Below are 26,484 nucleotides of genomic sequence, written 5' to 3' on the forward strand. Positions count from 1 at the left end.
GACTATTCAAGTCCTGCTCAGAAACTCAAGCAAGACGTTTGCCATCTCTTTGCCCTACTTTCTTGTCTGTGAAGTATTATACTCAGAACTAAGCCCCATTCTTACATAAAGATACAAAGGGTGAAACCAGTTCTTCCAAAGCAGAAGTATTTTATGCAATGTTTTCAGTATTTTGAAAGAGATATAAACTTTTTTACTACACTAGGATACTAATTAGTAAATCTCAACTGTAATAATGTGCCAAATAACATTCCAGGGAGTGAATGTCAGGGATTTAGCACTGCTCGCCTTACCGATGGCCCAAACTGATTCAGCTGGTTAAGGTGGCTGCCTATCAAAGGGAAAGATAGAAATGTCTGCAGGTAGAACTGTCTGATTGTGAGCATATGAAGAGCTATGTTTACTTATAAGAACCTCTCAGAATGCTTTCATGGTCTCTTAAGGAGAGAACATATACATTTATCTTGGAGGAAAGGATGCATTTCCTAAAACCCATATTCCAATATTTTTCAGTGCTACATTCATCTCCACTGCCACTTCCCTTTGCTAGTAAACTCTCTCTACTGGTCCCAATATATCTAAGGAAAGCCAATGAATGTAGGGGGTAATAACAGTTACAGCCTGTGCTGATATTGATTTCACTTGACCTGATGGGCAAAGGTGGGGCGGGGAACCTACCTAATACACACGTCTATGAATCTGGCTTCTGCTAAGTATTTATAAAATGTTGAGGAATCAAATCAGTGAATGTTTCTACTGTTTTGAATTAACAGGCTGTTTCAGATTAACACCAATAAGAAACTAAATAAAAAACAAGTTAGAATTTGCAAAATAATAATAAAGGAGAACACACAATTTTGTGTTGATGTGGAGTCTAAAGAAAACAGAAAGTATTAGTTCAGGATACTTTCAAGTACCTGGCTTTCTTGACAGTGAAATCTTTAGGTTTCTGTGTATTCCTTGGTATCGAATGGTGAGATGATAAAACAGAGGTTAAACAAAGATCCTCCTCCACATGCCTTTAGACAAAATGTCAACCAAAGGACCCATTATATAAACAGAACATTGCACATGTAATCTGACTGGGTTTCCAAGTCATTTCTGTGACAATAAGCCCTCTCTGTTCTTGCAGAAGGAGAAAGAGGGACAGAAAAGAACACAGAGAGGAAGTTTGAAAAGTTACTCTCAGGTTTCCTAAAGTCAGGCTTTTTACATGTGAATTTTCAATGCGGATTTTCTGTGAATACTTGATTAAAGAACTCCTTCACAGAGAAAGAAAATAAAGAAGAAAGAAAAAGAATTCCAAATGTCAATTTTAAAGAAGTGATTAGATTATTCTTCATTTTTAATATATCCCTACAGCACGTACACACATATGCTAGTAATACGGATAATCTAGAAATGACTTCAAGAACAAAAAGAAAACATAAGACCAGTGCTTGGAACTTTGCTTTAAAAGAAAGGGTATCAAGTGAGAGATCCTTGTCCACCAACAATAATGTCAACAATGTCTGAGAAGACCCACAGCAAAGTCCAGACACCAACTTAGCATCAGAAGCCTCCTAAATCAGCCCCATCAGGCTAGGAAAACACACCCCCAGTCCTGCCCACTGCAACCATCATTGCAAGCAACGGAGTTAGATACTGCTGAGGAAAATGGTAAAAGGGAACATACAGCTTTCCAAGGTTCTGGGCAGGAGTTGCCAATAATGAAAATACTCAAGTTACCAGAAAATTTAATCCTGCTAGAGATTTGGGTGATTTGATAGCAGAATGCACAACCTGCACACTTTTAAAGGACTCAGTTATCAAAGCCATAGAAACTCATGACCCATCAGTAATGTGCTTGTCCTCATGTCAATCACAAGATCCTGCTTTTTCAAGCTGATTTCACTCAGTCCTAATGATGGGGATTTTTTTGAGTCTCTTAAGAACAGGCATCAGCAAACTTCTTCAGTAAAGGTCAAAGAGTAAATACTTTAGGCTTTGCAGGCCACATAACCTCTATCACAATTTTTTAACTCTGCTGTTGAAGCCCAAAAGCAGCTACAAACTATATATATGTATATATATACATACATACATATATATATACATATATACATATGCACATATATATAAAACTGATGATGGCTGTGTTTCATAAACCTTTATTTACAATAATAGACAATGGCCAGATATGACTCACAGGCTGTAGTTTGCTGAGCCTTGCTGTAGGCAATCAACCTGAAGCCCCAGCATGTTCCCAGAATGGCTGATACATAGTTCACAGTGGATGTGAATACAGATGGACTTCTGTGTTAGCATCATGCTCTTGCACTCACTCATATCGACCCTCAGCGTAACATTTTGGTAGATTCAAAGTGAGTGCAGATTCTCTGAAATTCTTCTGTTGGAAGAGCTAAGATCTCTATACTCTCCTCTTTAATTGGAATTACATCTGTGACTGCGTGACCAATAGAATACAGCAGAAGGTATATTGTACCCTTTTCCAGGCCTAGGCTCTAAAAGACTGGCAGTTTCTCATTCCTGTCTTCTTTGTTGGAGCATTTGCTTGTGGAATCCAGCTGCCATGCTGTGAGGAAGTCGAAACAGTGCCACAGAGAGACTCTGATGGAGAGGAATTGAGGCTCCTGGCCAACATTCTAAGCTGGGCTCCCAGCCTAGCCTCTAAAGCACCCTTCACAAGATCCTCTATATATTCTGTTGTCTGTTGTTCAGATGCAGTCTAGTTGGATAATTTCAAGCCTTGGAGAATGACAAAGCCACTAGGTGAAGGACCCTGGGTCCCTGAGGAACTGAATGGAGTAGAGACATCTCCCACAACCTGCATCCGACCACACAGCCCATCAATCTGCACTGGACTGTGACAAACCTTTACTTATTAAGCCACTAGGGTTTTTAACGTTGTTACATACTCCCAAAGTTGACATACCCTAAAGAAGAAGGAAACAAGGATGGTGGACCACTGTGGACTAGTGTTATAACAAGACAGCATGACTCAAAAAAAAAAAAAAAAAAGGAAGAATTGGCAGTATTTCCAAAGATAGATCAGTAGGGCTCCATGATTGGCACACACTGTGAATCAGAGCCTTCTGGGCTCTAGACCCTAAATGAGAAGTACGAGTTGTTTATTCAGTGAAACCTAGTCAACCATGGAACTTATTTATACAGGGCTGACAAGATGCACTTGATAAATGGGGCTCTTTCCACAGCTGGTCTTAAGGAAGCAAGAGTAACAGACAGTTACTCTCTACCCTTCATACACACAACACACGAAATTGCTAATTATTTCTTTTGTTAAAGAAATGTAATGTCCCGTATATGTGGGCCAAATCCAGCCTGCTGCCTATTTTTGTATGATCCATGAGTTAAGAATGGTTTTCACATTTGTAAATTGTTGAAAATATTCAAAAGAAGAGAAGTATTTTACGACAAATTAAAATTATATGAAATTCATGTATCAGTGTTCCATGAATAACGGTTTCTTGGAATATAGCCATGCTGTATTGTCTATAGCTACCTTCTCAAAATGGCAGAGTCAAGTAGTTGTGACACAGATCACATGGCCCACGAAGGCTAAAATATTTACAACCAAGACCTTTAAAGAAAAAGCTTGCAGGTCTTTGCTTTAGACCATTGTGGTCCATTAACCCTTCATCCTGAATTAATTTACTAGATTGGCCCCTCTTCTAACAAGCTCTGAGGAAACAAGTACATTGCCCTGCCATTTTAATAAGGAAGTGAGAGGCAGAATGAAGGAGAGTATCAAAAAGCTCAGTAGTAACACTGAGTAGTAATACTCCCCAGGCAGTGAGTAACAGTGAGGGGTCTCTGTGTCAAGGGAAGTCATGAGGCATGTGGAGAAGGATGTCTGGCCCAGTGAAGTAGTCAGTGAACAAAAGGGAAGAACAAAAGTAGAAAACAAAAATGAAAATGTTCCTTGAGTTAGTCCCAACTCTCCCAACCTGTCAACATATCCAGTGGTTTTGATGTTTTGTTGAAGTAAAACAAACTGATAAAGAGTCATTATAAAACAGTTTTTTTTAAAGAGGTGATAGTGGGAGACAGCCAAAGCATAAGAGACTCTTAAAAACTGAGAACAAACTGAGGGTTGATGGGGGGTGGGAGAGAGGGGAGGGGAGGTGATGGGCATTGAAGAGGGCATCTTTTGGGATGAGCACTGGGTGTTGTATGGAAACCAATTTGACAGTAAATTTCATATATTAAAAAAATAAATAAAGTTGACAAAAAAAACCCAGCTTTTTTAAAAACGAATTTCTAAAAATATCTCATTATAATACAACATTTTCCAGTTGTGAAAATTTTTCTTTTTTTTAAGTTAATTTATTTATTTTGAGAGTGATAGCATGCATGCATGTATATCAGCAGGGGAAGGGGCAGAGAGACAAGGAGACAGAAAATCCCAAGCAGGTGGTGTGTTATCAGCACAGAGCCTGATGCAGGGCTCAATCCCATGAACTGTGAGATCATGACCTGAGCCAATATCAAGAGTTAGATGCTTAACTGACCAAGCCACCCAGGCACCCTGAAAAATTTTCAGTCAATGCTAATAGAACTTGAGATAACAATGACTCCAGACCTGCTCTCTCAGTGATGGGGTTGCTGGGCTTGTCCATGTTTCTAGCTGAATTCCTTTCTTACCTGCTGCTTTATGGAGAGCAGGGTCTTATCCTGGATGTGGAAGCAACAACAAAACCCCCCACAGAAATTTCATAAGATTCCTTTTTTCAGGCCAGCTCTGCAGCCACATCTCCTAAGACCGCCTCAGTTTGGCTTTGGTAATGCCCAGGAGAGCCAGTAAGGGATTAGGAAAAACAGAAATCATTGTTCGCCAATGATTGGCCTCTGATCGCCAATCTGACATCAGCCCAGAGTTACAGCCTGGATAGTTGGGATTGTACTCAGGTAGATTAACTTCTAGGGGATTTGTTCTCGGTAATCTTTATTTTCAAGTGGTTGGGAAAGCTTCAAAGTAACAACTACAATTCATGAACTTGTTCTAAAAAATAATAATACCGATTGGCATCTGTGTGAATTTCAACTGCAGAGACAAGGAAGGAAACTTTTAAATAAAACCTCTCCCACGCCTATCTTCTTTCACATGTTTCCATGTTCTTTCATACACTTCCCCACTCACCCAACTTCTCACTAATTCCCTCATCCCTTTAAAATTCCCCTGACTCACAACCCTTCCTCAAAGGCACTCAGTGACCAGCCCCTCCTAAGGTATCCTGAGAAGACAGCAAGAAGCATGCCTTTATTATAAACACAAAAATTAACAATCATTTAAAAACCATCATGACTTTAATAAGGCAAATGAGAAGCACCGCCCTACATGCCATCAACACTTAAGACCATAACAATGCTGGTCCTAAGCATGATGAGGAAATGACCTGATACACAAAAACAAAGACGTAAAACATGGTAATGAACCTTAGATAATGAACAAAACTTAGATTTTTAGGGAGGCATAATCAAGCTCAGCCAGGTCATTTATCAGATGGAGCAGGTGACAGAACAAACCCCATGTTATCTCCTCCATTCCCAGTCTGGTGCTCTCTCTGATGCTCCCCACTCCCTCTAGGTTTTCTTTCTGCCATCCTCAGCTTCCCCAGGTCTGTTGTCTTCAGAAGGATACAAACTAACCAAGCATTTCACCTACTAATCATGATTAATGTCCTTACAAACTTTGTTGTTTTAGGTAAAATTACACTGAGGTTTCCCATGGAAGCCTATATGGGTGCTCCTTGTGGAATGGAATCAATAAGCTATCATACTCTTCTACATAAGTGTGGCCCGCCTTTTAAATACCTAAAAACTGAATCCCTAAAGAAAGCCTATAATAATCTTTTTAACAAAACAAATAATAGACTACTCAATTTATTGCTGATTATTGATGTTTACAACTGGATTTTCTTGAGAATGTTTCCATAACTTCAGATCCAGCAAAGAAGTAACTCTACTCTATAGGGAACTAAGACTATTTAGTCTATATGTAACTGAAACTATAGGACTATAAACTAAGACTATAACTTAATGCAAATATGCAGGGTTAGATCAATAAGCCAATTTAGCACTGCACAGAAACCCATTTCAACTTCATTCACAAAATATGGTTTGCATAAACTGTATGATACAAAAAGGCATGTTTATCCTAAAAAGAATGGGAGTGTTGACTAGGAAAGGTTTAGGTAGAGATGTGATTTGGATATTTTCATTGTAGACTCACTGAACTTTTCATGCCAGATTTTACTATTATACATTCTGTATGATACGCACCAAATTTTATTTCACATCACTGACTGACAGCAAACTAACTAAACTATAAAATAATTCAAAGCATCAAAGAGAAGTTAACCTGCCCCTAATCAGTCATGGATATGGTTTATTCTAGTTAATTGTGGTAGTTGAAGTAACGTATTACAAGCAATATAGATCAACTGAAAAAGTGGGAACTATCCCTGATTAGTATCCAATGTTAAAGAACAATGCTATGCCTTTTCTAAAAATGTCTATTAACAGAAGAGTCAGTGAGAAGGGCAGAAAAATTGAATGGGGGTTTGAAAAAGACAAATTGCAAGTGACTATGGAAGAAAGCAATTCATCTAGCATGCGTCTGTCCTCTCGGCCTTGGTAAATACAGAGCTTCCTCTGCCTTTGTGGCTTTCAATGCTAATTGCACAGCAATCACCTGAGGACTACTTTTAAATACATCTGGGGATGCCCAAATCAATTGAACTAAATATCTAAGAATGAGTCTTGGCATCTTTATTTCTTAAACTCTTCAAGAGATTCAAACATGCACCCAGCACTGAGAACCACTTCATCTCTTCCAGGGACCTTCCATTGTCCAAAACCCCCAACTCTGAGACAAGCAGCACCAACATGGTTTACAGGGTAACTGGAGGCAGCAGCCCCAGCAGTTATGAAAACAATTTCTAGATTCTTCTTTGCTCTAACAACCAGCCTTTCCAGGGAAGGCATTCTGAGTTGCCATGTGTTCCCACTCCCAATCCACACAACTTTCTCCCCAGTTCCAGTCTTCTGAAAGATCTTCTTAGGAAATAATTACCCAAATGAGAAGAGAAAGTGTATAATAGAGAATTGAGAGCCAACAAAGATCAACAGTTTTGACTGCACAGCTCTTACAAGCATATTATTCTGCTGACATAGTGCTTAGGCTGAGAGGAGTGTCTTAAATTTTCCTTAGATTGCTGGGTTTTCCTCCAAGTACTATGAAGGTCCATGGAATTTTTTTTTCTTTTTTCTTAAAGTTTATTTATTTATTTTGAGACAGAGAGGGATAGCAAGAGAGAGAGAGAGAATCCCAAGCAGGCTCTGCACTGTCAGCACAGAGCCCGATGGGGGCTCAAACTCACGAAGTGCAAGATCATAACCTGAGCAACCTAAGCCAAAGTCAGACGCTTAACTGACTGAGCCATCCAGGCGCCCCACCCCCCACCCCGCCCCTGCCGGCCACCGCCATGGCTTTTTTAGATGGAATTTTTTTTTCTTAGAATAGTTCTAAAAGTTCTCATAAGTAAGTCTGGAAGCCCCATTTCTAATAAGTTTTTCTTTCTACCACTGAATTCATGAGAAAGCAGAGAATTCAAAGTTATACCCCTTAAATATACAATATTTTTCAGTCTTTCAGACATGTTGGTTGAAGATCTGCTAACCACCAACAGATGTGTTATATAATGGTTTTCTTTGGACAAAACTAAAGCTATTCATCTCTCCAAATCCCTCTAGCTGCTTCAAGGTGTCTTGAGTCCAAAGCATAGTTAACTTAGTGCTTGCTCCACTGTGGCTAATTAAAATATGCTTTAGGTAGTTCAGAATATTTCCCATGCAATTTGCCCCCTTGAGCTGGTCTAGTTCTTTCCTTTATTCCTTTTATTTCTGAGATTCACCCAAGGATTATGCTATTTGAGAAAGCATGGCACAAAGAATAATCACTGACCAACTCTAGTTGGAATGCAATATTAATCTTCAATTTATTTTTCTGAGAAAGTCATGCTCAAGCATCCTTTCATTTGTCTTCCATAGAGAGCTATGCTTTTGGCCCAAATTGTGTTAATGGTAGCTTCCCAAATGAAATTCCAACCTGCTTAAAGACTCAGGCACCATAGGGATGCACGAGGATGAGAACCTAAGTTTGAATTGAGTCAGAAGCTTCTGGGCATTACTTTCACTAAATAATCTTGTAGCAAACCCATCTAATGAAAATCAGATCTCATTCAAGGAGGGAAATTTGCTTTTCTGAATAAAACTAAATTGGTCCCATAAGATCTATTACCCCAAGCATTAAAGGTCTACACAGTAGTAAATGAAGTGGTCAATGAATTTAGCCAAAATCTCTAATAAAAAGCAAAATATTCTCTTAGAATTCAAATCCTATCAGGGAACATAAGGGAGAGAGTGACTAATATTTATTAATGGGTTTCAGGCACACTTTTTCCTTAATCAAATAAATACACTGTTAATCAACAAATATATTTGAATGCTTACTATATGTTCAGTCAGAACTGTGCCAAGTCAGAAAGGAGATCTGGAAGATGTATAAGACTGATGCAAAAGAAATTAGGGTTTCGCTTGACTTCTGCTTTCAATTATAGATTATGATGCAACATAACACATATATGTTGTGAAATTTTGGAATTTTTCTCCATTGCTACCAAAAATAAATAAATAAATAAATGATCAGTCATCTCCATTTTAGCTATCAGAACCAGGCATAATGAATAGCACATAGAACTTAACAAATATCTGTGACACAAATAAACAAGAAAATAAATTAATATTTTCTGAGCATACAGAGTGTATCAAGCTGAAGGGTCATAGTAACAAAAACACTCTGCTGAGTGTTAATACATTTGGTATTAGACTGCTGAATCTTTACCAAAATCCATGTTGCTTTTTCTCCTCCCTGACCACACAGCTAATCCCATTCTTCAGCCTTCCTTGCAGTGAGATTTGGCCCTGTAATGAGATGGAGCCAATGGAGGATGCGTGTAAGTAGTATGAGCCACTTCCAGGTCTCTCTCATTGAGTCTTGTGTGCTCCTCCCCTTCCAGGTAACTGGATGAGACAATCACACAAGGTTGAAGACCACATGTTTGTGAAAGCAGAGCCTCTGTCAGCCTACACCCCTGAATGACAGTAAAGACTTCCCACTAGCTCCATTTTTACAGGTAAGAAAACTAAGTCACAGAGAAGTTAATCCTAGATAATAAGGGGCAGCAAAGAATCTGAACTGGAACCCATTTCTGTCTCAACATTGTATTCTTCCTCAAAAGCACACAAAATACTTAGAGTTTCTATATAATTGACCTCTAACCTCTTCCAGTTGACCATTTCCACAACCTAGAATGAAAGCGATGATCTCTCCCAATATGCCATTCACAGAGTGCCTCCCTTTACCTACTCCCTTGCCTCTCAAATGCATATCATGATGGCACATCTACTTGGTGAGTCTGTCCCAATCTGCCATAATTTTCTGTCTTATGCTGCCTATTTTGTAAACCCCTCAAACAATGCCATACTGCCTGTTCAATAACAGACTTTTGGCAGCAAGAAAGAACAGAAATCAAACATTCAGTGTGTCTTATTCATTTGGAACAAACAAAAAAAGCATAGACAAAACTTGCAGAAGATTAGTAAAAAAACTACTAAAGGTTTTGCTCTTTTGCTATAAAAAACACTCATGTTAAAACGTTCAGAAATAGGGAAGTAATCACTGTAGAATTCATTTAAAGGTTATATAAAGCAATGCACAAATATTTCTATAACTTACAGATAAGTAACATGTAACGTGACAAGCATGTCCACTTAGCTGAGAGTTAATTCATTTGTTCAGTAAAACTCCCCAGGACAGGAAGGTCTTTAAGGTGGGGACATGGAACTGAGCTTCTGGGGTACCCACAAAATTGCACAGACCTTTAAAATGGCCTTATACAAACAGAATATTATCCATGATGTCTTGATCACACACAATCCACCTAGAGGAGAAATAAATATCTAGCCCCTGAAACTTCTTACATGCAGAGTATAAAAACTTCACACACACACACACACACACACACACACACACACACACACACACATGCACACACACAGCAGTCTAGGAGAGGTATCCTGCATTTCACAAACAAGTGTAACCTAAAATCCCAGAGACCACAGCGGGCCCCAGAAAGCAAAGTGGGAAGACTGCTGACCACAGCTTCCAACTCATGCTTTCTTTGCCTTGCTGACAAGAATTGATGTATGAAATTTCTGGGGTAACTTTATAAGCTTCATCTTTCCTTTGAGGACATCAGAGCTGATATCCTGTCATTTGGGCACGAGCTTACCACATACTCTGCCTTTAGTTTCCGTGTTCTCCAGGACACTTGCTACTCTAGAATCCCAGTACTAAAGTTGCAAATATACAGACAAATAGCTGCTTCTCTCTAACTCTTCTGGGTATATTCAGTTTTCAGAAACTAAATTTTTGAACAAAATGTCAACTGCTACAAATATTGTGTTCATTATATCATTGTTTTACAGAAGCCTTTAGATGAAACAAGAGAAGGCCACAATTAAGTAACAGATGGAGTTATGACACAGGTGATCTGAAAGTCAATTTAATACTTGCACTAGAGCACATTCTGTACTTGACTCTTAACCATATGTAATAATATGGATAGGGAAATTATCAGAATAATGACACTTAATTTTTAAATAATTTTTTTGCCACTGTAGTGGATTTTTAAATATTACTTAGGGCCATCGAGCCATTTCCAGAATTAGTTAGAAAGAGATATTATGGAGGACTAAACAAAAGAAAAATGGGTCTCATCAGTGCACTCTGTTAGTGTATGCCAGTTTTCATTCATGGGTGGAAAATTAGGCACAATCAGGAAAATACACCGAGCTTTTAATGGAGTTAAATTTATTTAAATGATTATATAATTTGAGATATGTCATTTCTATTTTTCTGATGTATAAATGTCCTTTCTTTTGTGAAATGATGTAACTATACGAGATAGTTCGTAGTATTTTGTCCACAATTAACAAAGTAAAAAAGCAAACAATTCTACCCTAGGCCCCAAAATATGTTTTTAAAGATTCTATTGGTCCATGGAATCCAAAGTCTGAGAGATACTAAGCTAGTCCAGTCCTCCTGAAATTTGCAGCTTACATATGGCAACAGAAGATGAATGTGAGGTTTCCATGATGACTTCTAAATGAATGCTTTACTCAAGATACCAGAGTTTTTAAAATTACAAGTATTTCCTGAGCATCTTCCGTGTACTCAGTACAAATCTTAGAATTCCTGCAGAAGAGAGAAAGAACTGTCCTTTTCAGTAAAGAATTTGTAGTCCAGGGGCACCTGGGTGGCTCAGTCAGTTAAGTATCTGACTTTGGCTCAGGTCATGATCTCATGGTTTGTGAGTTTGAGCCCCACATCGGGCTTTGTGCTGACATCTCAGAGCCTGAAGCCTGCTTCAGATTCTGTCTGTCTCCCTCTCTTTCTGCCCCTTCCCCACTCGTGCTCTGTCTCTCTCTCTCTCTCAAAAATAAACACTAAAACATTTTTAAAAAAAGAATCTATAGTCTCGTTGTAAAACAACAAGCACCCATGTGAACTAGAAAGAAACCAAGCAAGGGGCGCCTGGGTGGCACAGTCGGTTAAGCGTCCGACTTCAGCCAGGTCACGATCTCGCGGTCCGTGAGTTCGAGCCCCGCATCGGACTCTGGGCTGATGGCTCAGAGCCTGGAGCCTGTTTTCGATTCTGTGTCTCCCTCTCTCTCTGCCCCTCCCCCATTCATGCTCTGTCTCTCTCTGTCCCAAAAATAAAATAAACGTTGAAAAAAAAAAAAAGAAAGAAAGAAACCAAGCAAACACACACACACACACACACACACACACGTGCACACTCATCTTGCCAAGGGCAAGATTGTGTAGCATGGACTAAGAGCAAATGACCTCTTGAGAAATAAAAGGCGAATATAGGGTGGATAACACAAGAAATGACTCTTGAGCAAATTGTTAAAGGAAGAATATTATCTGTGTGGACTGAAAACATACAGAGAGGGCTTTGTGAATAAACAGAAAAGCACTAAAACGAAATCTTAGAGACAGGAATAGTACCTGAGATACAGAGCAAAGCAAAGTAATGGGCCTGGCTATTATGGATGGGTCCTAAGAGGCCAGAGGTATTAGGTACCAAGCAGCCCTTGACAGAGGCCTAAAATAAGATGCTACAGAATTTAGGCATAATCTTATGACATACTAATGGCAATCATACTCAATTCAAGTATTAGATCCAACTGAAAACAAAGTGGTGAGGAAATGTTAAGGAGAATCCCAAAATTCATCTTCTTCAACCAGTCTCAAACCAAAAATAAACCTCCATCAAAAGTCCTTTTGTCTGTAGGTCAATTTAAAAGGTTTAAAGGTATCAAGCCCAGTTATAAGCTTATCATAGTAATTCATAGGCTACTATAGTATAGATTATACCTTTTCAACAAGGGCTTTATCACCCCCAAAGGGACAATAACTGGTTCTTGGTGGGGAAGCAGGGTGTGAAAAATATCTTAGATATTTAATACTTTTTAATAATATTTATGATGATAATATTTGTAACAAAATATCATTTCTTAGGATTTGGGTTTTGACCTCTCTTATTAGGGAGAAATCAAATTCATTTTTATTTTAATTTACTTAATTCATTAATTTAGATTTAATTTCGTTTTCTCCTTAAACATATGGGCAATGAAAAAAGGTTAAGAGACACTGGTCTAGATCTAGAATAGACTTAGTTTTGTTAATGATGTTTCTTTCATATATTTAGTAATTAAGATTGCCTTTAGTGTCTCTGGTTTCCAATTTTAGCATTCTTCTCCCTTTCTATTCTGCCCCTGATCCCAAGTTCTGGTACACAATCTTTTTGTGCCAAGGAAAATATCTGCTATATCAATCATCTCTACCTTAGAAAAATCTTAAGGCAAGATTTGTCTTTTGCAGATACATCTTCATTTTAAGTCTTTTATCAAACTTGGGAATAAAAGATGTTGCACTATCACATGGGCTCACCCCTACTAGGTTCAAAGCTCTCTTTGTACCAGTGAGTGAGTAGGCATTCTTCCAACCTGCCAGATGGTCACTGCCCTTTCTACAATATTTAGACTGCATTGCCCAAATGCCAATGCCCAGGCTCCAAAGAGCATTATGACCAACAGGGAGTGGTTATACTGGCATTGGTTAAAATCATTAACTTCTTACTATGTTCCAGGCACTGTTCTCATCACTGCCTGTGACCAATTCCATTAATTCTCAAAACAAATCTATGAAGCAGGTACTATTATTATCACTCTATTTGACAAATGAGAAATCTGAAGCAAAAGAGGTTACCTTACATGCCAGGTGACACACCCAGCAAGTGCCAGAGCCAAGGTTTAAATCCTGCTATATCGACACCAAAGCTTGCTTGCTGAAGCACTCCATGACACTACCATGGAAAATGTCTCAGAGCAAGGACTCTGGGCCTGGCAGTTCTGTACTCAAATCCTGTCTCTATCATTTCCCACCTGGTGACCTTGAACTGATTACCCAGCCTCTCTGAACCTTGGTTTCTGCAGTTTGCTCATAATGGGGTTATCATATGGTATAAATAAGATTGTGCATGGCTGAACAATTCTGAACTGAAAAAATAATCAGGACCAATATTGCCAAGAAGTCAATTCTTCCTAACTTTGATCTGTAGATCTAGTCAAAATCCCAACAAGTTATTTTTTGGGTATCAACAAAAATTATAAAGTTTATATGAAAAGGCAAAAGACCCAAAGCACCCAATGAAATGTTGAAGGAAAAGAAGGTTGGAAGACTAACATTAACCAACTTCAAAACTTTCTATTAACCTACAGTAATGAAGACAGTCTGGTATTGGTGAAAGAACATAAATCAATAGAACAGAATAGAGAGCCCAGAAATAGACCCACATAAATATGGTCAACTGATCCTTGACAAAAGAACAAAGGCAATATAATGGAGAAAAGATCGTCTTTTCAACAAATGGTGCTGGAACAACTGGACGTCCATAAGCAAAAAAAAAAAAAAAAAAAAAAAAGTGAATCTAGACACAGACCCTATATCTTTCACAAAATTAACTCAAAATAGATCAGAGAACTAACTGTAACAGAAAACTATGAAAATCCTAGAAGACAACATAGAAGAAAATCTCGATTATCTTGTGTATGATGATGACTTTTTAGATACACCACCAAAGGCATGAAAGAAAAATTTGATAAGCTGAACTTCATTAAAATTAAAAACTTCTGCTTTGCAAAAGACATGGTCAAGAGAATAAAAAGACATGCCACAGACTGGGAGAAAATGTTTACAAAAAACAGATCTATATGATAAAGGACTGCTATCTAAATTATACAAAGAGATCTTAAAACTTACCAATAAGAAAATGAATGATCTGATTTTTAAAATAGGCTAAAGACCTGAACAAACACCATGCCAAAGAAGATATAATGCTGGCAAATATGCATATGAAAAGATGGTTGACATCAAATGTCATTAAAGAACTATATATTAAAACAACAATGTGGGGTGCTTAGTAGCTTAGTCGGTTGAATATCAGACTCTTGATTTCAGCTCAGGTCTTAATCTCAGGGTCATTAGTTCAAGCCCCAAACTGGGCTCCACGCTGGGCATGAGGCCTACTTAAACAAAGCAAAACAAAACAAACAACAACAACAACAACAACAACAACAAAAAAAAACAATGTGATACCACTACACATATTAGAATGGCCAAAATCTAGAACACTGACAATAGCAAATACTGGCAAGAATGTGGGGCAATAAGAGCTCTCATTCATTCTTGATAGGAATGTAAAATGGTACAGCCATTTTTTCGAAGACAGTTTAGCTAAACACACTCTTACCATACGATCTAGCAATCACACTCCTTGGCATTTACCTAAAGGAGTTGAAAATTTATTTATAAATTTTATGAAAATGTATCCCCACAAAAAACTGCACAAAGATGTTTATAGCAACTTCCTTCATAATTTCCAGACTTTGGAAGCATCCAAGATGTCCATCAGTAGGTGAATGGATAAATAAACTGTAGTACATTCAGATAATGGAATATCATTCAGCACTTTAAAAAAAATGGCAATTAGGCCAGGAAAAGGCATGGTGAAAACTTAAATGCATATTACTAAGTGGAAAAAACAACCTGAAAAGGCTATTTACTATATGATTACAAATATATGACCTTCTGGAAAAGGTAAAACTATGGAGACAGTAAAAGGATCAGTCGTGGCCAAGGGTTAGGAAAGAAGGAAGTGTGAACAGGCAGAGAAGAAAGGATTTTTAGGGTGGTGAAACTATCTGCATGATACTATAATGATGGCTATATGTCATTATACATTTGTCCAAACCCACAAAATGTACAATACCAAGAGTGAACCCTAATGTAAATTATGGACTCTGGGTGATAATGATGAGTCAATGTAGGTTCTCAGTTGCAATAAATGCACCATTGTCTTGCTACCTGTTGCTAGTGAGGGAGGTGGGAGGTATATAGGAAATTTCTGTACTTCTACTCAATTTTCCTGTGAACCTAAAACTTTTCTGAAAAATAAAGTCTATTTTAAAAGACTTTAAAAGGGAGGAAAATCAGGAGAGGCTTGGAGATCAAAACTAGAAAGATGGAAGAAGATTCTTCTTTGTTAATATTCTGAGCCCAAGAGTCCAGGAAAGCACTTAAGAAATAGACCACAGAAAGATAAAAGCTTAAGTTAGGTTGCTAGGAGCTACCCAGACACAGGTAGAGTATAGACACAGGTAGAGTATAGAGTATAGAACTGACAGGATCTGGAATGACCAGGTGTGCTGTGACTGAGACTACTGAGATCTCTCCTTCCTGGTCTCAGTCCCATCACAGAACAAGCCCTTCCCCAGGGCAAGATCTCCACTTCTCCCCCTTATCTACAGCTTCCTGAATATACGAGAAGATGTAAAAGGGTACTAGTTAAACTTGTTGAATTCCTATAACATATAGGAAATAATATACATCACTTCAACATAGACAAATGACCATAAACCACTAAGGGGCTACATAGATGAATGCTCTAAAAGAGCCAGGAACCAGGAAGCTCTGCTTCCTGGAATCAAATTTAAGCCAAAAGGTATTCTCACCTGGTTGCCTCAAGCATATCCCATGATTCAGAGGTGCTGCCAAAAACCCAGATCAAAAAAAGAATTAAATGAGAGGAGGGTAGGGAAAAGAAACCAGAATTTCTCCCCAGGACCCCAGTAAAGGCATTTATTAGCCTCATCCACCCCGCGGTACCTTAGAAACAAAAGGTCGCCATCCAAATGCAAACAAACTTCTTTCCCTGCTGTGACTGCATTTCATAATTCTTGCACTTCCTAACATGGAGCAGCTCCATCTATGAGATCATTTGTTTTCCCAAGAACTCAGTTACAGGGCTTGCCAATCATTCAGATCGCAGGCACTGGCCAGGAAAACTGTGTGAGGAAAGAAAAGCATTAAGCCCCTTACTGCTCCTCTCTTAGGTCAGCCAGAGCATTAGAATCCCATACGATTGTCTTTTCAAAAAAAATTATTCTTACAAGATAACAAGTTCCAAATGTTGTCTTTTCTTAAAGGTATGTTTGTTTCAAATCATATGTTTTTAATCTATGAACAGCCTGAGTTATAATTATTCCAATTCTATACACTATCCAAAAGCCAAGAGATAACATGCAGAAGTGATGAATGTGTTATTGGTGATATATAGAGTCAATCTGGTGATTCAAGACATAAACAGAGTCACACGGAAACAGAAGAAATGGTGAACAACACATCCAATTTGCATTATGCCTGCTCCCAGAACAGACCAGTTTCAGGCCCTCCATTTGAGGAGCAAATGATCTCTGCTTTGTGAAAAGACTCTGGTGTTAGTCATTGTATACCTTAGGGTGAATGTGAATTACTCAACTCCCACACTCTATTTGTGCTTGAAATCTTATCATTGGGGAAAAAAAAGGTTTTATCTGGTTTTTAAGAGAATTTGAAACCTCAATGAATAGATGAAATAGATGTGGAAAAATAAGAGACTGGGAAATCACAATATGTTTAAGAAAAAAAAAAAGATTCACCAAGAGTGTTTTTAATTGCATACTGCTTATAATGCTAACAAAGGGGCTCCTTAGACTTAAAATCAGAGGATCTATCACAGAATTCATTTCTTTTGTCAAGTCTCATCAAGCATCAGGCTCCTAAAAGGGGGTTTTGTTTGTTTGTTTGTTTGTTTGTTTGTTTGTTTTGCTCTTGGTAAGTACTGCCCATTTTTTAATGCATGGTTGTTTCTTCTTCTTCTTCTTCTTCTTCTTCTTCTTCTTCTTCTTCTTCTTCTTCTTCTTCTTTTGGAGAAACTAAAACAGTGATTGGGAAGACCAAGTCTTATCTGACTTGACCAATGAGGTTTAGGTCATTTCACAAGTCACAAAATATAAAGTTATAGATGCACATAAACTATTGGATTTAGTGAAGTGCTATAAACAATTAGACTACCTCATTGGAATATTTTATTCAGTACAATTCCCTGAAATAGATATTTTAGAGATTTCGAAGAAGGAAGACCCAAAACATTATCAAGATGGGGTTCTGGCATCTTGGGGATCTTCTTCCCCAGTTCAGACAGTTTCTCTCAAACTTGACCCCCTACCTCCAACTTAATCAGGCCACACAGACCATGCTGGAATCCCTTCAGATTCGTTTCTGAAAAGGTATTGCTTTTCTCCAAAGACAGGAAACAGATATTGTCAAATGGGGGGAGGGGGGTGAAATATCTTCATTACGATGGATGAGCAATCTCACCTACAATGGGAGTGAAAGATTATATAATAATTTCTCTTTTGATTTAACTCAAGAAGGCCTAAAATTCACCCTGGACAAGGAAGGGTGAAACTCATCTCTTTTCTTCATTCTACACTGAAGAACAAAACCACAGTTGTGAAAAAGGAAATCAATAGCTAACTGAAAAACCTTTTGAGGAATCAATTTACTTCAAGACTGTTACAAATCTTAGTATATTTCAGACTGAGTTTAAAATAGATCACATCTCACAGAGTTTGATGAAGGAAATGAGATTGATAAATAAAATACTCCTTGATATGAAACCTTAGTCGTCCATGAGAAGAAGAAACCTGACTCTTGTTGCTTGCTCATAAATACAATAGCCACAGCCTGATGGTAAGCATCAAATTTTCAGGAAGACTAGTTACAATGAATTAGTCTATTCTCTGGGGAAGAAAGAGAAATAATTTGTAAATACATGCTCCAGAAGATAATCAAACCATTAATTAAAGTAAGATATCTTCCTATCCTGACACTAGATGACTAAAATAAACATTAAAATGTTCCAATAAACTGCATGCAATGATGAACCAATTTCTGAAATTATTACAAAAATTTTATTTTATTCCTGCACAAATACTAGTAATATTTATTGAATACTTCCCATATGTATAATACAGTCCCAGAGAATGCCACATTTCAGAGGGAACATAAAATAGAGCCCTTCCTAGTCTCGGCCATAAAAATCATACACACCCCAAAATAAACTAAAAAGTTACCAAATCCCTGGTAATTTTGACCTATTGGAAAGAAATATTTTCTGAACTGAATACAATTTTTCTGCTATAGAATATATACAAACAAACAGAATTTTAAGACTAAGTTCCCTGTGGCTAAATTGGGCTAAATGTTATTTAGTAGACATTCTGCACTCCTTAACAGATTTGAATAACTTCTAATGTACTCCAATTATCTGCACATTAGCTTTAGTTTCCGTGGAATTCAATCATGTGTATATGAAGAGCTTTCCTAAAATGGTGAAAAAGCAGCTTTCTCAAGTAGGTAAATATTTCCTTTTAATAATTTCTGTACATTTTATTTTGCTAATAATATCTCCTTCTTGCTAATAGCTTGGAAGCAAATATAAGCTTACTTATAATAATAATTTTCAAATTACTGAAACTGTACAATAAATTTCAATTTGCATAAAAATCACACATAAGAGTAACTTCCACTATAAGAATAACACTAACAATGAATCTTTTCTTCTGTGCTTATCATGTGCCAGTCACTATGCTTATGTGCACACTGATCTCATTGAGTTATCAAAACAACATTTTCAGGAAGGTATTCTACTGCTCCATCTTTAAACAAGTGGGAACTAGCACAGAGTCTGAGAGTTTACACAGTATGTTATACTAGTCGCCCTCCAGTTGAGAGATGCAAATTGGTATTATCTTCATTTGTCACTTTAAGGCACAGTCTCAGCACATTTAAATAAGAAGTGAGTGCTCATGGGGCACCTGGGTGGCTCAGTTCGTTAACCATCTGACTCTTGATTTTGGCTCAAGTCATGATATCATGGTTCATGAGATCTAGCCCCACATCAGGCTCTGCACTGACAGCAGGGGGCCTGCTTGTGACTCTCTCTCCCTCTCTGTCTCTCTCTCTCTCTCCCTGTCCCTCCCCCACTTTTACATACTCTCTCTCTCTGTCAAAATAAATTAAAAAAAAAAGTGAGTGCCTGTGAAAAACATCACTGAAACACTTTTTACTAGTATATACAAATAGAATCTGATTTTCAATAATAACACTATTACATCCTGTTTTATATGTAATTTCTACACTATGATCAACCTAGAAGAACATATCCCTGGAAGTAGCCTGACTGGGGATGACCTTCCTGACAATAGCATCATCTTTGCCCAGTCTCCCAGCCTCCTAGTGTCCTTTTCTTCTATTCTCTGTTGTCACTCTGGTTCATACAGTCACAACCCCATGCCTGGACCATTCCAGCAGGATTATCCTGGTTTTCCTGTTCAAACTTCCCTTTGCTTACATATTTTCTGCCTATTCTCTTATAATTAGTGTTTGTCTCTCCAAACCTGACTAGTCAAGTTTTCAAACATAAGCCACACTGGTTTCCTCCCACTTCCTTCCCATTCCCTACAGTCCTGTCCCCACCCCTATCTCTGCTTTTTCTCAGGCTCCTTTGTGTCTCTTCTTTCTCCTCCCACCTTTAAATATGAGTGCTTCCCAGACCCCATCCTGGCCTACCACTCTGCCCAGTCCACATACTCGCTGACCCATTTCATCCGCATATGCTAGTAACTGACTCACATCTGACCTCAACAAGACTCTGCTATCTGGATGTCTAATGGGTTCTTTACACTCACGATTCCCATCTGTCTGATTCTGCTTTTTTTCCTGTGTCCCCTATCTCAGGCAATGACATATTCTAATGAATCCCAATCACTCATATGACTCCTGACCTCTGCAGATGTTTCCTCCCAAATAGCTCATGCCCTCCTCTCCATGCCTATGACCACTAACTAAGCCACAACAAGTGCCAGCAACAAGCCTCACTAGGACTATTACAATAGCCTCCTAATGACTTCCCTATCTCCAGTCCTGTCTCTGGGAACACCATCCTCCACATGGACATTGGATTATTTCCTAACATGTAAAGCCTGATTATAACAATATTTTGCCTAAAAGCTTCTGATGGCCTGCCATCACCCGCCCTGTCTCAGTAACACTCCTATCACGTTCCATGGTACACACTACATTTTCACAAAACCAAACCCATGTAGGATCTCCTTGCTCTCCAATGTTTTCAGTGCTTTGTTTATATTGTTCCTCCTACATGGAATGCCCTCCCCATTCTTTGCCCATTGTGCCAGAGGAGACTGGCAGTAGAGTCAGTGAAAGCTTCCTCAAGGAGGAAAAAGAAGCATGAAGCAGAGTACCACATACAAAGTCCTGGACAACCAGTCCATGTCAACATAAGCTAAACTCTCTTTGCACAATTATGGTTTCAACTGACCCTGTGCAAACTATCTTGCTCTGAAAACTACCCATTATGTGCCCATTTTATTGTCATGTTTCTAAATTCCCTGGAGACAGACCATGTTTAAGGCCACTTCATATTCCTGCCATCCACCCAAGTATACCACTTGACACTTGGTAAATATCCAATAATTGCCCAAGGATGTAACCTGACATCCATTGACAGGAGCATTCTGAAACAAGTCTGTCTGTCCTCTGTTTGTAAGAAGTCTGTCAGTCTAATGATTATGTCCCTGAGACATCATGTTTATGAGGGAAAAAGTGTTCATTTGGATTTGGATAAAAGGCAAGGTTTAATGGTTAAGATTTCATTCCCTGACCTAACTCTCCACATACATTAACTCATTTTATCCCTACAACAACCTTCTGCAGTAGTGTTATTGTTGCTATCTCACAGGTAAGGAAGTTGAACACATAGGTAGGTTGTTCATTAAGAGAAAAGTCAGTAACAAACACTTGTAAAGATGCTCAACATCACTCATCATCAGGGAAATGCAAATGAAAACTACAATGAGGTATCACCTCACACCTGTTAGAATGGCTAAAACTAACAACACAGAAAACAATAGATGTTGGCAAGGATGCAGACAAAAGGGAACACTTTTGCACTGTTAGTGGGAATGCAGACTGATGCAGCCACTCTGAAACAGTTTGGAGGTTCCTAAAAAAGTTAAAAACAGAACTATCCTTCAATCTAATAATGTACTACTAGGTATCCAAAGGATACAAAAATATTGATTCAAAGGGTATACACACCTTGATGTTTATAGCAGTATTATCAACAATAGCCAAATTATGGAAAGCGCCCAAATGTCCATCAACTGATGAATAGTTAATATAGATAGATAGATAGATAGATAGATAGATAGATAGATAGAGATAGATATAGATACACACACACACACACACACACACACACACACACACAGACACCACACAATGGAATATTACTCAGCCAGCAAAAAGAATGAATTTTTGCCATTTGCAAAAATGTGGATGGAGCTAGAGAGTATTATGCCAAGTGAAATAGGTCAGTCAGAGAAAGACAAATACCATATGATTTCATTCATATTTGGAATTTAAAAAACAAAACAGATGAATATAGGGGGAAAAAGAAGCAAACCATGAGAGACTCTTAATTATAGAGAACAAACTCAGGGTTACTGGAGGGGAGGTGGGCAGGGGGATGGGTTAAATGGGTGATGGGCATCGCACTTGTTGGGATGAGCACTAAGTGTTTCATGTAAGTGATGAATCACTAAACTCTAGTCCTGAAACCAATATTACACCATATGTTAATGAGAATTTAAATAAAAACTTGAAACAATGAAGAGAGAGAGAGAGAAAATCCAGCATAGGCAATCAAGCAGTCTGGTTCCAGAGGCTCTGCTCTCCTCAGGGTATCAGGGGCCTGCCAGACAGCACCCAGGGCAACTGCTAGACACTCACAATATTACTGACCATTTTAATCCTACGTTCCAATGGCGTTAAAGCACTCTAGTCCCACCCCTCAAAATACACCCTTATCTTAAACAACATGAAAAATATGTAAAATTAAAATTATTATGTTTAAATACATTTTCTGCTGAAGCACTTAAATAAAAAAAAATTACCCTCTTCCATATTTTATTGATTGTGATTAATAATTTCAAGAGAAAAAAAAATCAAGCCCTTCAGTAGACTATAAGAATAAGCTTTTAGGGGTGCCTGGGTGGCTCAGTTGGTAAAGCACTGACTTCAGCCCAGATCATGATCTCACAGTTCGTGAGTTCGAGCCCCGCGTCAGGCTCTGTGCTGACAGCTTGGAGCCTGGAGCCTACTTAGGATTCTGAGGCTCCCTCTCTCTCTGCCCACCCCCCTCCCCAGCTCATGCTCCCACTCTGTCTCTGTCAAAAATAAATAAACTTAAAAAAAAAGAATAAGCTTTTATTATAATGAGATTAGAAGTATCATAACATTTAATGCCTCATCAGACTTATAAAAATGAATGATTCCATATATGTGGAAGGATGATTATTTGAATAATTTGTAATGTATGGCCTCCATCTCCTGCACGTCCTTGTTTCCTACAGTCCCTGCCACCAGAAGTCCAGTCAGCCAGGTGTTCCAGCCTCATACTTTCAGAGTTGCATTGTACTGCCAAGATACAGAAAGTTACTGATCAGTTTGGGTTTTTTAAAAATATTCACTCATGAAAAACTATACATATATAATATATATGTATGCCATAAAAGTTTATAATAAAATCAACTCCAATATGCCCAACATCTAGTGATCCAGACTCAGTTTTTGAGGCTCAAACACAATCACGAATCTTTAGAAGAAACTATGGCTTTGTGAAGAAGGCTTTTGAGCTGAAAATTCCTGAATCCTCTGCATCATTTGAGTCCTGGTTTGAACAACAAGGACAGAAGTAATACTGGTTATCATGAGTTTGTCAGTTTAGATTCAATAAAGATTCCATGAGACAAGACTAGAGAAGGACTAGAGAGTGGCAGGAAGAGTTGCCTGATGACAACTTCTAAGAATCCTTGGGCCTGTGTCCCCTACCTGTTAAACTCTGATGGGAGCTTGTTGGGAGTCCAAGAGTTCCTGCATGGAATCCTGGAAAATGAAGGCATGGCCTGGGGAAAGAGGCAGAATGAAAACATGAATAGACTGAGTTTTAATCTAAGATGATTATATTTGCCTAGCATTTTCTAAGATTTCATTTTCTGCAAAGATGTAGATAGAGAGATAGAAATAAATTCAAGTGACAGGAAATTAAAGACAGTTACTTTTTTGTACACCTGAGAATGTGACTAAGACGTGTACAGTTATAACATATATTGGTAAAATAGTTTTTGAATTTTACTCTAGAAACATATATACACCACTTGGGAATATTGTATCAAGTGGTATGTGTAATGGATCAGGCTAACAAAGCAAATCAATCTAAGTGTCTCTACCTTTTGTTAATGCAAAGCATTTGTCTGAGAAAAGAGCTAATGGTTGGTTTATTAACCAACTACTGAGCACTGTGGATATGGGAAGTTAGAATTATCTACCCAATCTATCTGTCACCAATATATTAACATAATCTTTGAAGTGCTTTCCAAATCTGAGATTACATAACTCTGCTATATTCTGCTCAAGAGGGAAATTAAGCATTTGGGGAAAAGTCTCTGAACCCATTCAGTAGCATTTACTCCTCACAGTTAATGCAGAAAAGAGGTGAAGCCCTCCTCCATTCCATATATCATGGGCTCACAGGCACCCATTCTGAACCAACATCATTCTCTCAACCTGTAAGACCACTTAAGATTCCCATCTTCTTACAAAACCATGAAAAAAAAACAAAGGGAAATAAAGCACAGACCCTAAACATTTCCAGCCAATCTACCTCTATACAAAGATCATGCTCACAATAGGAAACTTAAGACAATGACAATCAACTCTTAAATGAGTTTGGCCCCTGGTATGTGCTTTGCTAGAGCCCTCAGATACTGGTCTCTCTTTAAAAGAAGGTGGCTCGGTTCCATCGTGTAATGGTTAGCACTCTGGACCCTAAAAGAAGGTGGCTCAGTCGGTTGAGCATCCGACTTCAGCTCAGGTCATGATCTCACAGTGCATTAGTTCAAGCCCCGCATCAGGCTCTGTGCTGACAGCTCAGAGCCTGGAGCCTGCTTCATATTCTGTGTCTCCCTCTCTCTCTGGCCCTCCCCTGCTCATGCTCTGTCTCCCTCTGTCTCAAAAATAAATAAAAACATTTAAAAATTTTTAAAAGAAGGATTTGATTGTGCACAGTCATGTAACACTGTGTGCTTAAATTAAATGTATTGCTCTTAGAAATTTCCAGAACTCAGGCATCCATAGCTTCACTTTGTAACCCATGTGTGACAAAGTGTGAAAAGTTTGTGGGGGGATTAAAATCAGAAAAATTGGAGTTGAAATCCCAGGCAGCCACTGACCTAGAAAAACTTACACTCTAGAGAGGATGACAGATATATACCACAAAATTTCAATACAGTGCCATGAGTGCTTTGACAGACATAAACACATGATGTTATGAGAGCAGAAGCAGAAGTGTTGGGGGCAGGAGAAGTGTCAAGAAACGAGTCTTACAGAGAGAATTCTTGAGCCAAGTCTTAAAAGGAAGTAGGAGCCTGCCAGGCAAAGAAAAGTGCTTATTAACTGCTAAACAAGGAAGATCAGTTACACCATGCACATGGCTACACAAGGAAAGCACACATCATCAATTGCTGTGAAACAGCCATGAGAATCAATCCTGACGAAGCGTGTATCTGGTGCTTTTGATGAAAAGTGTAGTAGAGATCTCAGGGGGAAAGATGAAAGATCAGAGAGACCTATAGGTATAAGAACCTTGTCTCTCCACACCATCCATCCACTCAAACTATTTTTATTGGACAGAACTGAAAGAAACATTGTTGGCAAATAAAATACCTACCAGAACATTCTGGACTGCTTCACGCTGCATATATACTCGAACTTTGACCCATACAGCACAAATCCATATTCAAGTGGTTAAGGGGCCATATAAGATGAGCGCTTGTTATGAATGAAACTTTGGTGATTACATCAGCTACGCTAACCCAGAACAGCTGACAACTATTGCCAATATCATGCATTCAGCAATCAGCAACATCTTTGGTACAGATGTCAGGGAAACCATCGTGCCAATTATGCTGTAATGATGAGAGTAGAGAGCCTGGCTAGGGAATTCTCATTTCATGTCTTCTTTGAAAAAGCATCTCTTAAAAGAGGGCAATATACAATATATACAGTGTATCCTGTCACTCTTTTTGGCTTGAGCTGCACCCCTTTTGACTCTGTGGATCACTGAACTTTCTGATCTTGGAGTTGGGATGGTATAAGCTAAAGGGTTTTGGCACACACAAAACCCACTACATTCTTGAATGCTCAAGACAGCTTTACAGTGTCTTAAGCTACATCTGAGCAAACCTGTTTCTTACTAATAATGTCAGTCTTTTGAATATTTTCTCTACAAAGGACACAAGGAGAAAAATATCATTTGTTAATCAGACTCATCTAAATTTCACAGTTAATTGAATGATTCTGCATTCCATCTTTAGAAAAAAATAATAAAGAGTAGGAGACAATCTTTTACAGGAAAACAGGCAATGCATACCCTGGTGTCAGTGTGGATTTAAGTCCTTCTCTCACATCTTCTGTAATGGCAGTACTTTGCAGTTCATTCACTTTTCCTAAGCAATATTCACCAAGCACCTACTGTATGCTAAGGACTGTCCAAATGAGAGAAAATGTTCAGATATGTGACCTCAGCACAATGTTTTCAATCATTAGAGAAAAAAATAGCTTATGCTTACTATATTGAACTTACTAAGGTTAGGAAATGTTCAAATAGGATTTTCATCAGTAAGGAAGGAAACAAAAATGCATTCACTGTCAAGCCTCAGTTAACCAGATAATTCTATTATAAGAACTCAACTTGGGGGGCGCCTGGGTGGCGCAGTCGGTTAAGCGTCCGACTTCAGCCAGGT

At 38.4% G+C, this 26,484-nt stretch overlaps 1 long non-coding RNA gene across 1 annotated transcript in view; it reads right to left on the minus strand.

Annotated features, from left to right (window-relative positions):
• Positions 1-26,484, minus strand: part of LOC123608688 — a 158,889-nt gene that overhangs the window by 24,628 nt on the left and 107,777 nt on the right. Inside the window, exon 3 of the long non-coding RNA XR_006717382.1 lies at positions 23,513-23,586. This is a non-coding gene — a long non-coding RNA (uncharacterized LOC123608688). The remainder of the gene's footprint in view (positions 1-23,512; positions 23,587-26,484) is intronic.

Source organism: Leopardus geoffroyi, chromosome B2, assembly GCF_018350155.1.
Source record: "Leopardus geoffroyi isolate Oge1 chromosome B2, O.geoffroyi_Oge1_pat1.0, whole genome shotgun sequence".
In the NCBI taxonomy this organism is placed as follows: Eukaryota; Metazoa; Chordata; class Mammalia; order Carnivora; family Felidae; genus Leopardus; species Leopardus geoffroyi.